This window comes from Astyanax mexicanus, chromosome 13, assembly GCF_023375975.1.
Source record: "Astyanax mexicanus isolate ESR-SI-001 chromosome 13, AstMex3_surface, whole genome shotgun sequence".
NCBI lineage: Eukaryota > Metazoa > Chordata > Actinopteri > Characiformes > Acestrorhamphidae > Astyanax > Astyanax mexicanus.
Genome location: NC_064420.1, coordinates 28821899 through 28836330, shown reverse-complemented (window position 1 = coordinate 28836330; position 14432 = coordinate 28821899).

Here is a 14432-nt window from a genome sequence, read left to right as displayed (position 1 = left end):
CTAAAGTCTGACACCCTCTCACATCTAAAGACAAGTCACAGGCTTTTGAGTCACAGGCTAATATTTTACAAAGACTGGGGATCAATATTTGTAAGACGGCAACAAGATTCTTTCTGAGATTATTTCCCATCATGCTTGGAGTTTACACACAATACATATTACATATTAAGTTACAAATGATGTGTTTATTAATACTATGCTTTATTAGAGACTCACAACTTTCGTCCCCATCAACGGTTTATTGAACGGTTGCCACACTGTTAATTCTTGATATATTTAATAGAATACATTGTGTTCAACTCCCCCTTTTTTTTTCTACAACCTTGTATAACAAAGAATTACAGTCTCACTGCGATACATTTGCCTTTGTTTTAAATAGAATTAATGCAATAAAGAACATCATTCTTGCAAAATGTTTGTATCAAAAATAACACTGCACAATAAGACCAATGAGACAAAGTAGTGCAAAATAAAATAATTTTAAATATAATGACTTTAAAGTGCTACCTGTGTTTATAACACTGTATCTACTAGGGGTGTCACGATTCTCTAAATCCTCGATTCGATTTCATTTTCGATTTGAGGGTCACGATTCGATTCGATTCTCGATTTTCTTGGTTTTTTTTCTTGTTATTATTTTATGCCTCATAAAATTTAAATAATATATCTATTATTATTATTATTATTATTATTATTATTATAAATATTATAAATATTATTATTATTATTTATTAAGATATATATGGTAATGCCATCTAGTGACTTTTTTTGGTAGCAACAGTGTGCACTATTAAAACAAGCAGTTTATCAGAGCTGTGTGTGGATGGCTGGTGAAACTGCTCATTACATGAAGCTGCAGTTCTTCATCCAACCACTAGCAGCAGCAGCACAAGCCCCGCTCTCTTCACTCAGTCACTACTTCAGTACAGCCCAGCCACGGGCTACAGAGCTCAGCCAGTCCGTTTTTACTGTTTCTGTAAACAAATAAAGGTTTTAACCCCACTAACCGGATAATACAGCTCACTACAGTTCATCTTTCAGCCCAAGCAGCTAACAGCAGCAGGTTAGAACAGCCGACACGGAGGCACTGCTCGGATTACATTATAAACAGGTCAGTTAGCGCGCTGCTAACCTCAGGATGTTTATAACTACGGAGTTTAGTGGACACACCACGGCCGCCAGGTAAGTCTTTTAAAGGCTACTGAAGACTATTAAAGGCTATTAGAGTGTAACCCCTGGCTCCCAGGGGTTACAAGAGGTTATTGAAAGCATTATTGGGGGGCAGAAATCAGTACAGGCTGGTTAGATAAGTGATGTGGGTATTGTCTTATAAATATTTACACATAACTTATATCTCTCCTGAAAAGCTTTTATTTTAGTCAGAAACACGCTTGTGTTTACTTTATCTGAGAGAAAGATGTTTTTTTAATTCAATGGAAAGCAACAGGTGTAGTCAATTATAAGTTTAAGATTTTTAATCCACCTCACTGTGATCTATAGTCAGTGTTCTCAAGTCACACTGACACACGCATTTCAGCGAGTTCACACGCTCTCACCTGCGCGCACCCACCCCTCCGTTACATACAGATACAAAACCTGCGCGCCCAACCCCCGCCCCCCCTCCCCCGTTGGACAGATAAAAACAGTGATCACACTCCCACCGACTGCGCTCATGCAGTGGCTATCTCTATTTAAATGAATAGGATGCGCTGTGTTGGTGCCGCGCCATTTGCGTAGCGCGCGCGGGAGGGATCGTCGATCCTCTTTTTGACTTCGATACTCGAGATCGTGACCTCATTTCGATTCGATTTCGATAAAATATCGAGATCGTGACACCCCTAGTATCTACTGAACCTAGATAATATCCTGCTATAAACAAACGCTGTCTCTGCTGCTCCATGCTGTTTAAACATGCAGTAATGTGCACCATTCACCACTCGCAGCCGTGCTGCACATCCCACTGAAAACACTGTGTTTAAAAGCACAGCCGCACATTTTCAGCATTATATTAAAGAAAATTTACACTGCACAGATATACACACTGGAACACAGAATCTTCTCGCTATTTTTACTTTCTTGCTTGCGTGCAAGACAGCTCTGACCAATCAGAGGAGGCAATGTGATCTTGTGTTTTTTAGTGCGCATTTTGATGCGTTTAGGTTTATGCCTGTGTGAAACCAAACCAAACAGTGTAAACAAACTCATCAACTGATCCAGACCAGGGAAACAAACTACAGGTGTGAAAACGCCCTTTTATACTCAGTAAATTTACTTTTAATTCAGAAATCCTTACAACCAAACTGAGGTGTTTACAATAAGAAAAAAAATCCTCTATCCGATTTGTCATGCATTCCTTATTCCAGCGCCCCACATTGTTTTTATCTCCCCTCAAACATATATAACTAACACACAAATATAAACTAGTATTTTAATTAACAACACTAACATAATTATAATTGTATTTCACATTTATTACATTATTTACATTTAAATATTCATTATAAAAAAAACTTAAATCACTAAATATTGTTGTGATTAACAGAATTACATTTTTAAATCAAATGACCCCACTAGTTTTAATGTGATAGACCAACACAAGGAAGTAATTGTGAAGTGAAAAGAAAATGATACATGGATTTTTTTTAATGTAAATCACTAAACCTTCAGAAGTCACAAAGTAAGTAGTTCTCATCTGTGTAATTTATTAACTGATATAACTACACCTGTTCTGTTAAGGTCTCAAAGTTTTGTTAGAGATCAATAGTAATCAAACAGCATCATGAAAACCAAGACATCCACCTAAACGTAGAGAAGCAGCCAAATTAGACAAGCAGCCAATTGGCTCATGGTCCCTCTAGATGAGCTGCAGAGATCCACTGCTCAGGTAGGAGAATCTGTCCACAGGAATCTGTCCACAAAAATGGAAAAGTGGCAAAAAGAAGCCATTTTTAAAAAGAAAGCCATAACATGACATGTTATGGCAAGCATGTGGGAGATAGATGGAGCTAAATACAGGGCAGTCCTGGAGGTTGTAAAAGACTTGAGTCTGGGGCAGAGGTTTGCCTTCCAGCGGGACTACGACCCTTTTTACAGCCAGAGTTACAATGGTGGGTTACATCAAAGCATATTTATGTGTAAGAATGGCCCTGACAAAATCCAGACCTAAATCCCATTGAGAATTTGTGGCAAGATAAAACTGATACTCACTGAAGTGGACATCATAAAATGTGCAGAGCAGTGGGCATATTACCCTTATAATAGACATCAGTATATGATAGAATGATATTCTGTAAGGTTGATGAACCAAAATTGACACTAGAGTCCTTACAGCTAAATACAATTTTTATTGGACAGTAGGGGTCTAAAGGAAGGACTATCTCTAACTCTAAAGGGAGTATCTCTACTTTACCTTAAGTACATGGTTACATGTGTATTTACCTCAAGTACATAAGTTCAGGTACTTGAACTTGCTCTACACTAGGAATCATCTGATGAATGAGTGGACCAGTGGCTTTAGATAATAAAGAGCACTTAGTACTGTGGAATCCAGACCCCTCCTTTTCTTCTTACTCCCTTTTTGTGTGTGTATAGAGGTGGAATACACAGTACGAGTCATTCCTTCCTCCTGCATTTGACATTCTAGCAGCTGGTCAGCAGAATGTCCTTGTTCACATGTCTCATTACTTATTACTTATGACTTTACAACCTGCCTTCCCTATTAGTTAAGAGGCCCCTCATTTTTAAGCTTAAACAGCCTTTCATCCCTGGTGAAGGTGAATTATACTAGAAGAACAGGTGATCCAGATGTATTTACATTGTAAAAAATACAGCTCAGTGTGTTGGTTCTATGTAGCATTTTTTTCGTCACGTTCATAACCATCCACTGTGCTGTCCACTGTGGGTGGTAGTGCCTGCTGTGCCAAATTATCGGTACACTTAGACACCATCAACTGAGGAATGTTGAAAGCCAGCAAAACTAGGAATGGAATTCCCCATACATCTGGCACCCACTGTATCAGGCCTCACCTCAACTGTGATAAACTCCTAGCCATAAGAACACTGGACAGTGTTCAGCCTCACTCACAAAGTCTTCATTGTTTGTTACTTGGGAACTGTACAGAACTGTAGCTAAGCAGTTCAAGGTATGTTTGAAAGATATGGATGTATATAATGTCAAGCATTGTTTGATAACTGTAAACTGAAATTACACGAAAACAGCATAATGCTTGTAGCTCCAAGTTGTTTTTAATAGCACCTTTTAAATGCTGTATTTGTGTTTCTGGACCATGGAATGTATGAACATGGTAGCTTGTAAAATTTATTGTAGCACAGCACAGCGGAACAAATATGTAGGTGAGAGTGGCGCTCAGATAAAATGTAAACGTTTCCAGCTTCCACAGTTTATGAACAATTAAGCAGTAAAAGAAGTGTGTGCAAACCTTACCTCACATGTGTGGTTACCTGTAGCAAGCTAAGAAGCTAATTGTAAAAGTGGTTGAAAGTCAATTATATAGTTGTTTATGTGCCTTATATAAATTATATCATATTATATTACAATTATTGAAAGAGTGTGATGAAAAAAGGATTGATATGAATTCCACAACTTGTAAACACTAAACAAATAAAGAACTCTGCTTGACCTTCAGACTAAATTGGGAGTATTTTTATGATTTATTTGATATACTGAAAAGATTATCAAACATTCATTTTTCAAAAATCATTTACTTTACTTTTTTTTATACTAAACATGAAGTTGAACCGTCAGTATTAAATGTATCTATGAATGGAAAACTGCACTCATCTTGGCATAGAGTAATAATGGATGGTCGGTTCCCAGAAGTGACATATTGTGAACCTTAGACACTGTTGTCTCTTCAATCAAAAGAAAATCCCACAGAAACAAAACAGAGCTGTAAAAAACATAGATTTCATTTTATTTATATTCTGAATATTTACGTATTCCCCTCCCACTAACAAAAGCCATTTAATCCTGATATCTGTGCTGCAGTAAACCACAACATCCACATTGTAAAAATATTGTGTCCCTGATACTTTTGCCAAACTCTGCTATAGTTAAAGAAAACCAAGTCTCCTGTGCACAGCTTTCCCTGTGCCATTATCTATAAAAGACTACAGACTGTGTTCTAATTATCTCGGATGTCAGAAGTCAGAGCTGGGAAGCTGCGTTTCAGGTAAACAGGTATCATTGTTAGCATTGCCCCAGGTTAGCATTGCTAGCAGTATAATTTAATAACAACGGATTAAGAAGTATTATGTGTATCTGTGTATTATGTGAGTTTACCTTAAATACAAGTAATACATTTAAAGCCTTTTGTTTGGAATAGTCACAGCAAAGTGTACTGTATATTTATGTTACATTGTTGCTGTGTTCATAAATAATGACAGTAATATAATTAATGTAACTGTCAGGTTAATTCTTCAAATAAAATATTTTTCATAATGGTAGGTTGTGTGTTCTTTATAAAATTAGTTCTAGAAATCCTTTATATCTGAACAATATCTGGTCAAATAAAATAATTGGATTTCCTAGCACATGGCAGTATTGCCCAATGTTCAAATATTTTAATAAGTGTTGCAGTTAAAATTTTCGACTTGGAAGTAGGAAATTCAGACTTAGTGAGCGAGGGAGCTAAAGCTGGGGTAGCTTCCACAAAAATAAACTGGACATGCCCAGCTAGCTACACTTCAGAAGTGAAACCTATGCTGCCTTCAAGTCCTTCTCAGAAACGAGGTTGGAGGTTGTAATTACGACTTGACCTGCGTTTGAGGGTTTTTTGGTCTGGTGGAAATGGACGCCATTAGGAAAAACCTTTTGTTGACAACTTTGGTTTATTATCATAAACAGGTGGTTTATTTTATCTACTCCAATAGAATAAGGTTAATAAAAGACTGATTAGTTGAGTGATGTGTTTATCACATTAGAACAGTAAATCATACTAGATTTATTTTTTTTTCACTAGTGCTAGTGATTTTATTAGTTAGCTAATACCAACCTGCAAGTGTTCAAGTGTTAAGCAGTTTACAGTACGAACTGTCTGCATCAATTTATGGACCTCTTGTTACTGACACTCCCCCAACTGGGACACTCAGGCTTATCTAAAAATCCACTGCTAAATACGAGTTTGTAGTGCCATTCATATGCTCTCATCTCGTAAATACGAGATTTCCAACACAACTTGAAAGCAGCATTAAACTCAATACAGCAAGTTAGCATCCATGGTGGACTAAAAGCTAACGCTAGCTACAGGCACTTCAGCTAGCTAAATATACAGTGTGCTCCTAGTGGCTCCTCTGGGACATTGTAGTGTGTTATACTGCCAATAGTTTTTTAACCCCACAGTAAAAGAAAATTGAGTGTGTTTCATTCTGAGGTAAAGTAACATGTCATATTTATGTAGAAAGGCATCTGTACATTCTTTGCCAAAACCAAAGTCACATAATTAATATTTATACATGAAATTACATATAAATGCCAAAAAACAAACAAAAAGTCAATGCCACCTCAAAGTATAGAGGTTTTACTATAATTATTTACCTGTTTTATTCATATCTGATCTGCATGCTTCAGAATTTTGCTACTACTACTCATTCACCAACATGTAGATTTGTTTTTCTTTTTTATGGTTTATGAAAATATGCACTTGTGTTTTTATGTTGATATACATTATCCACTCTATAACCAACCTGAAACCAATAAAAAATGACAGAAAACAATGATTATATGTAAATTAATGCATGCAAAAACTGCAATCGTATCCAATATATGTTTGAATGAAAGAAGAGGGGTAAAAAAAGAAGAGGTTGACAGGCGGAAAACCCTCCTAATTCCAAACTGACCATAAAGATAAAGATTTAGATAACAACAACCATAAATCTATTTGAAGCCAGGAGGCATATGACAAGCAGAACCTGTTTAACTGCATTAAAAAAAATCTGTGTTACATTTTACCCCTCATTAGTCTTTGCCCTGCTCTCACCCCTTCTGCTCTCACAGGTTGATAACAGATGCCTAAAAGGCTGTACTTCCAAATGTAGAACATGACTATACTGCATTTGTGCTTCTGATAAACGAGAGAAGCATGACACCGCCCATACGTTATTTGATTTTTCTGATGTTTAGGGCTTCTTCTTAACATCAGAAGTAACTATGTGTGGGGAGAGATGACATTTCCCCTCCCGCAGATGAACTGCTTTGAGAGCACTTCAAAGAAAACATACATCCAGATTACCTATGTCTGCAAGCTCATAACCTCAATTTCCTCCACCGTGTGAAGTCTGGCAGTGCATGTCTATCACAAGCACATTCCGCAGGCCTTATGTAAAGCCTGCGACTCTGTGTGCATATAAACATTTCGGATTTCAGGATATATTTTACTTTAACAGAAATATTTTGAAGAGGTGAAGTACTGTATTCAGACAGTGAGATACTGTGTTCAGATCCTGTAAGCTGACTTGGGTGGGCTGCTTTTGTGGTTTACTTCCTTTACACACTAAACTATGTAATGCAATATTATGTATTATGTATTATTGCTGCTACATATTTTTGGAATACACAGTTATTGAGTATTAATGTTCCATGGTTACATTTTTAATTTTTATTACTATTTATAAAACAAATATTTTGTAATGTGCTGGTGCAAATAAAAGTTAGAATTTTGGAATCATATTACAAACTTTTATTAAAAACACTCATGTTTTCACTTCAATAATAGATAGAAAACTATGAAACATTTTCTTTTATCTGCATTAATAATATGTTTTTTATTAACTGGATTATGTTTATGAATACTGTAAAATGTCATGAGACATGAGACAGGAACTACGAATGTGTCCCATGACTCTTGCCATGTCCTATGGAAGGAAAGTTCTAGCCAGATGCTGCCGGTCTCGATCATTACCACCTACTGCACTGTCAGCTTTGGTGGTGGTGCCTTCTATGGCATATTCCATATGACAGACATACATAACACTGTGGACAGAACAAATACAAATTGCACCTGGCACAGCTATCTCTTAGACCTCGCTCAAAATCACTCACAAGATAACACCTCACATCATATACAGGTGTGGCGTTCCCAAATACTGCTATCCAACATGTCAGTGTATATTTAGAACAGTGCATTCAGTATCCAGTATCACTGATATTTCAAACTGTATTGCACTATATTATACCATGCAAAGTTATCAATCAACACTGGTGAAAATAGAGGTGTCCTGTTTTATAGTATATGTGTATTGTGTTTTCTCTACCCTTATAAAATGGCACGTTAACACATCTGTACAGCATAAAGTTTACGACAATTTTGGTTTTGTGAAGTGCGCAACATGCAGTGCCGTTATTCCCTTAATCAAAGCCACAAGCTTGTGGTCCAAGAAATTCCATATCCAGCAGCCTGTTTTGCTGATCTGAAATTCACAAAAAAAACACACTTTCTGTAAATTCTCCTCATTTCTGTGGCTGAACGAAGCACAAGGAAGCTAAATGAGTGTGTTTTCCACATCTCCTGGTGAAAACCCACTGTTGGCATGTTGACTTCATTGCAGACTTACGCACAAATTTTGGGTGCTAAAACATGCATAAGGTTTCTGTCCTTCACTGAGTTTGTGGCCTTGGCCAGGACTGGGTTGGAGTCCTTGGCTGAACTATACTGTCATAAACCATTTCTTTCACGCAAAACAGAAACTAGAGGTGGGCAATGTGGCAATATATGTATACGTGTATTTATATACAGTGCTTTTAGAAAGCCTTTACACTCTATTTCACATATTGTTATGCTGCAGCTTTGTGCTTAAAAATAAACCAAATTATTTTACTTCATAAACATGGAATAAATGTAAAAAGTAGAGGAGAGCATGAAGACTTTCTGAATGATCTTTATATTTTAAATACTTAATATTTACAACAGTTTTTCTTTAGTTTTTTTTTTACATAAAAAAAATATTTAGACCTATATTTCTCCACTTTAAATATTTTAACTTGCAATAGTAAAGAAATCAACTGATTTCTCACAAAAGAGAAAAAAAAATGATGTATAGAATGTAACAATACAGTATTGAAATGAAATATATCATATTTTTTGCACTATAAGGCACACTTAAAATACTTTAACTTTTAGGAGCAGTAAAGCCAGTCAGTTGAAGTACAGAGTTATACAGAAGTTTTAGTTTAGTTTTCCAGCACCGAGACTCGAGACTGGAGCAGTATTAGCATTAGCTGCTAACCGTGCTAAGCGCTAGGTAGCGCTTTCATCGTTTAGAGGTGAGTAACCGCTAGCTAATATTGCCCCGGCTTACCAGAACACTCAGGATTCCTCAGTGTAGCACTGTTGGGCAGCGTTAGCTGCTAACCACGACTAGCCTTAGTGGAAATCTGCAAATCTAAGTTTACTCACCCAAATGAACAGTTTTCAGGAGAGAAATGTGTGGATTAACATACAGCGCTGGTTTGACTTTATTTATTTATTTTTTTTAAGAATTACAGTTTTGTTTACTTAGCTTAGCTGTACAGTATGAAAATAGACCAAAAAATAGATGTTCATTGATAGTGCGACTTATAATTTGATGTACCTTATAGTGCAAAAAATATAGTAATAAAAATAAATCAAGCTTTAATTCTGAATCCTAAATAAACCAAAAATGTAAGCATTAAAATGTTAATATAATGCAGGTTGTCACAAAATGTAATGAAACATGTACTTCAAATTGAGACACTGCACAAAACAATATACATTTTATTTTTCAGCATATTTTGAAAAATACAGCACAGCATTACCACACAGCTGAGAACACTAACTTTCAGATACCTTCAGCTTACAGACATTTACACTGGTTAATATCATACTAACTCAGACTACCTGTTTTATCAGGCATGACCTTATTTAACACTTTTTTTGTGGGATGGGAGGAGACTGTTTCCCTGTCATTTTTATCATGCAGACACTCCAACCTCACATTCTCTACCACTTCACCATGTAGATGTAGCGGAGAACGTTATTTAGGAAATTTAGCAAATTATTTTATTTTAACAAGCATAGACCCCCAGGGTTATCATGTATGATCATACTGGTTGCTTACAGAATTAGCAAGCTGGTTCACCTGCATGTACAGCATTATCAAGCTGGTTAGCCATGTAGTTTCCAGCGTAGAGCATGTTTTTCAAAGGTTGTTCACCTTCTCAACTACCGTGACCATCAAAGACCCGCTTAAACCATCTAAACGAATCCAGCTACCAGCAAAAGCTGCTTTTGAGCTGTATTTTTTCAGCAGGAATATTATCACACTTCTCAGTCCTGACAGAATCTCCAATCTGAAGACATAGAAATGCAGCTGTTCCGCTCTCTGATAAGACTCAATGGCTGTAACTTTTCAGGCTACAGACTACTTAACCTTATTGAACCCTTCTGTGGGCTGGGAGGAAAATGTTCCCCTGCAATTTTTATCATGTAGACACTCCGACCACACATTCTCTTCCACATCACCAAGAAGATGTAGGAAAGATCCTTATTTAGGAGTGTACAGTTTAAGGAAAAAGATATACATTAGAATTTTTGGAGGTTTTTTAACCTTATTATTAAGGTTTACACCTCCATATCATTTACAGAAAAAAATATTTAAAGCCCCTTCCACTTGAAACCAACTTGTCTAGTCTGTTTCTGTAGAAGTATTTATACATTTCCTTACCAACACAGTGCCGTTGCAGTACAAGAGGTCTGTTACCTGTTGATAGAGGTTGTTATTCATTACTGAAACCCTCACTCACTGCCATTGTCCATTTTGTCTTCCTTTGCAATAAGAATCGCATGAAATCCGAGCTGGTGGTGTAGACAGAGTAGCATTTCTGTAAATACATACAAATATGTACTAGATTTCAGTACTAAATCATTATAAAAAATGTCAAATTCAATATGTTTTCTGCTGTCAATGCGTTAACTCAAGCAATTAATCTGTAAAGACTGATGTGTTTAATTTTTTTCATACAAAATAATCACGTTACCAAGTTATAATCCTCATTATACAGAGTCCAGTGGCATATAAAAGTTGTATTTAGCTAATAAAATTACTTTTTATTTACAATGACATAATGTTTCAATCTAATAACTAACTCACACTCTCCTTTTCTCTCTCTCTCTCTCTCTCTCTCTCTCTCTCTCTCTCTCTCTCTCTCTCTCTCTTTCACAAACACATAGAGTTGCTGCCTCTATGAGACATCCCTCCATCCATCCATCCATCCATCCATCCATTTATTTGTTAAAGCCATATTAAACAGTAGACGTTTTACAGTTTAAGCTGTGAGCTGCACTGTGGTAGAGTTCCTTCTTTGAAGCTTCTAGTAAAATAAACTGGTAGATGAACGGAATCTGTTGCTTTAAAAGGAATAAGATTTAGCAATCTGAAAAGGTACATATTTGAATATGTATTTTTTAAAATGTATTTCAGTGTATTTCAGTGTTAAGAACGAAAAATTGCAGTGTATCACAGCAAATACATTTAATATTCATTATTTATTTTATTTTTTTTGTCCTTCACACTGCCACATAAATGATGTCGGTGTCATATATAATGAAAAAGATCAGATTTTGGCTATTTTTCCTTGCTGTGAGGACATTAATTACACTACTATATTAAAAAACAAGGCTGTTGGTGATTTTGAGTTGTAAAACATGTAAAACTTTTGCTCATCTTCTAGACGTCCTCGTCTTGTTTTCCAAAGACTTCAGCAGGTCCTTTATTGGTTTGAGGTGGATTTGGTTGTTACCTCCACCCCAAGTGTGGTTTTCAAAGGGAACTCCATTTATTTGGACAGAAAACATTTTGGGCTTGAAATCCAGGGGGGTTGGGTCCTCTGAGGTTTGATGGTGGTGGTGATAGGTGGGGGTGGGGACGTTTGAAGGGTACTGTCTCGAAAGTTGACTTGCTCTTAAGAAATCTTGGAAAAACACTCTTGGGAAAGCATGCAGACACAGGGACACAACTGCTGATGTACTTAAAAGTGCTGGAAAACGGCATCCAAGAAAAACACAAATACAAAAACCTTAATGTTCTTATAATGGAATCCCATTTACTGTGATTTACTAATAATATAACCTTGTTTGCCTTGTGAGGAAGTATAAGCAAATATGTTATCAATTGAAGCTATATGGAAAAAAACACAACATTATGCATGTTAACCTCAAGGAAATCTGAATGTTTCTTTTTTTTTCTATATGTTTAATTTGGTTTCAGAGAAACCGGGCTACGTGTAATTATATGCAGTTATTTCTTGTAAGGCAACAAAGCTCCCCATCAGTGGTGATAAAAATGGTCCTGTATTGCAGACGACATACCATTAGATCCCACACAAATTATCTATAGGACATGAAATAAAAAGGCAGCTTTCTCGTGCCTGGTGCCTTGAGTGTAGAGTAGAGCAAGTCTTACATCTTATGATAAATATGAGCAGTGACTGGAAATTCTACTTTCAATCTTGAAGACTTGTATGATGTAATTCCACTGTAAGTGGGAGGTTTAAGTCTGGTTGCTTGTGTATATTTGCACATGCGAAACGAAAGGGATTTAAGATATCTCTTTCAATAAACTTGTGAGAGACAAGATCTGATCACAGTTATGGAATGTAACACGTTTTTTATTTACACTCGTTAACAAAAAAATAAAATTAAAATTCCCAGATTGCTGAAAAAGTCTGCATTCAGTTATGTCTGAACATATGATGTGTGAATGATTCCAAGTGTGGTCTGATTACACACTTGGTTGTACTTCACAAGGGCATAAAATCCTTCCCCTGATGCCCTCAGAGGCTACTTCTGGGTAGTGTACCTCTTGGTGAGAGATCACTAACTGCTAGACAGGCCTCTACAAAGCACTTGAAGATATTTTGCAAAGATGGCAGGCTTTGAGAGGGAGCACATCATTAGACTTAAAGAAGCAGGATGGTTGTTTTATTAAACTGCTTCCAATCTAGCCCTTCTGTCAGCCAGCCACTGTCACCTTTGTTTGCCTTGGTGTCATGAACAAAAATCCTGAACTGCCATGTCCTGGAAATGATTTGCCTTTAGTGACAAATCCATTTTCAGTTTGGGTTTTATGGGGTTGAATTTGGGTTTAATTTAATTAAGGAGGCCTTGTGGTGAATGCTTCAATTCTGCCTTTGTTATAATGCGACACAGCCCCAACTACTGGTGATATGATCAAGGGAGCTCTGGCATATGACAGTAGATCAGCATTATGTGTTGGACTCATGGCAGGGTTGCCAACAAAAACAGTAATGTTTTATCAGTTATTCTATCCCAGTCAAGAACATTTATTTGTAACATAATTAGCAAAAAAAAAAAAAATACAACTTGCCCCTCCTGAACTTTACTTTGTGATTTTTTTAGTGTCGACACATTTGCCTGCAGTGTTGACCTAACATCCAAAGCAACAATCACTTTTTTAGTTTTTTGGCGGCCCAAAAAGTAGTCCAAAAAACGCACCCACCACCCCTGAATTTTTAAAGGGACTGTATTTTCAACAAGCCCAATTTGGCAGGAAAACCGCAAACCTGGCAACTCTGCTTCCAGCTGACATTTTTCAGAAGGATAATGCTCACCCACACACAGCAAGGATTTTTCAGGGATTTCTCCACCAATCAAGCATTTATGGCACAAGCTACATCAACATGTGACTGTGCATGATCTACAGGCCCAGCTGTAAAAAAACATTATGGGCAAATGTGCTGCAGGATGCCATATGTAGCCTGTATGTCTTCAAGTCCAACTGTTCATTATCTTGTATCCAGGCTAGGCATGGATCAAAAAACGAAAACCTATTTAAATTTGTTGCGTTTTCCTTATCCTTTTGTAATCACTAATATTATAACCACTTACATATATCATCTTTACATTCACACATATAAAAATACATTTAATTTCAACAACTCCTTCCTAGTGGATTCTTTCTTTTGTCATTGAGCGTACATTTTTGGCATTTGATAGATAGATTTGAAATGTCCCTACCAAGATTTCCCTAGAAAATATTCCTAACTAGCCCCGCATTTCCATGAACTCAAAGTGAGACCTATTCCTTAAGTGTAATCACAAGCTTTAATAGGTGTAAGATTAGTGTAAGCGCGTTTTAAAACCGCAAGAGACTCGGCTGTTCAGACACCCAGGGGAAGTATGTTCCACAACCTTTTTTCTGCCAGGAGAGAGAAAAAAGACCAGATGCTTGTCTTCCACACGTCTTGAAGAATGGGGGGTCATAGCCCAGTCATACTTAAGCTTAAGGGCTCTTGGTACAGATGGGGTAGAAGGTGCTTGAAAGTTACATTTTTACTTGTGGCACAGGTGTGCAGATTGCTCAGGAATAAATCATTTTAAACTTGTTTAAAACATTAAAAAATTAATCACCAAACCAATAAAAAGGATTAGGTTGTG